Source organism: Spea bombifrons, chromosome 3, assembly GCF_027358695.1.
Source record: "Spea bombifrons isolate aSpeBom1 chromosome 3, aSpeBom1.2.pri, whole genome shotgun sequence".
Lineage (NCBI taxonomy): Eukaryota > Metazoa > Chordata > Amphibia > Anura > Pelobatidae > Spea > Spea bombifrons.
Window position 1 is genome coordinate 83,902,817 of NC_071089.1, and position 1,589 is coordinate 83,904,405.

Here is a 1,589-nt window from a genome sequence, read left to right on the forward strand (position 1 = left end):
TCTTGTAATGTATTGACTTTAATATATTCTATCACTTTTATAAGTAAACTATAATTGTTGCTCTTTTTCTCTTAAACATACACATTCAAGAGAACGCAAACATATATACTTACACAATCATTCTAACACGCAAAAGGAGCAATATTCGCATTGATACCTAATTGTTTCAGACCGGCATGTTCAAACTATGCCCCCCCTTGTGCTTTAAATTATAATTTTTTATATAGACGGAAACGGTAAAGTCATAAAATGAAATTGTACACAAGCTGATCTACGTCTCCTACTGTTTGGAGGAAATAAGGTTACATCTTCAGTAAACAAGGATTGTGTAACATGTTATGGATGTAAGGAGTCAGACCAGGATCCCATGATGCAAGTAACAGGAATATAAAATATTGCATATGTCTTCCACTTTATCTCCTCCCTCATACTTCCTTAATGTAGAAATATTTGAGTAATAAAGATTACTGCAGATAATGTTGATTAATGGTGATTGACGCAACCCTAACTTTATTATGGTTATTTCACAGGAAAAGATAGTCACAGCCCTGCCCTGAGGAGGTGGTGGGCCCCTATACACGTAAAGCTCCATCACTTTTGGCACAGTTTGCATGGATGATTCATTCCGGATTATGAAATGTTATAGATTTGTAGCTGGCTTTGCAGCGGCAGTTCTATGGGCAAACACTGTTTATCCATTGCTTGTGAAATACACATTTTGGGCTTTGGGTGGTGGTGGGGGTGCAGGTTTCAAATACTTTTTAGGTGAAAAATGCAGATCTCAAGTGCTATACAGTTGGAATTCAGCCAATGTAATTTAACCGATTTTATGGAAGATTACATGGTCAGATTTACATCAGGTATTTGTCTCTGAAATATAGCAAAACACTATATTAGTAAAAACAGTTTTTTTATGCTATGAAAAATCTAGAATATTATTTATAATGGTTATTAGCATTAATCAGGGCCTCTCTAGACAGGGCTCCTCTAGACATCCTAGGCCAATTGTGTGTTTGCAATCCCTTTATGTATGCCCTTCCTTGCTAATTGAAGAAAGAATCTCATGGCAGTGCCCACTACCATCATGGTACCATAGGCAGCCATTTATTTGCCTATGTGGCTAGCTGTGACATTAATTGATAAAACAACCAGCTTATCTTTCTCTAAATTTTTTAACGTACAATCCAAAAGGCTATACTGTAAGAAGGCATAATGGGTAGATAATGTCGGGAGGGAAGAGAAAAGATTTCCTCATGAACCATGTTCTCCATGCATCCAAAGAATACAGATTCAAGAAGCAATAAATAGCAATGTTATGTAGGCTTTCTAGAAACTGAAAAAATGATTTTTATGCATGAATATGGGAAACTCTGTTAGAGAATACCGGGTTAAAAAGGGTACTTTCTGGCCTGGTACTGGACTGCATTCATATGATAATAGGCTGGCCAACTCCAATCTCTAGAGAGATGTTCTAATGATGAGTAATAACATTTGAAAGGTAAAAACGAAATCAAGTAAATGGACTGGTCATTTGGCAATGTCCCCAGTCATATAAATGTATTCATTTTACACTAGTGAAGCAAAATGTA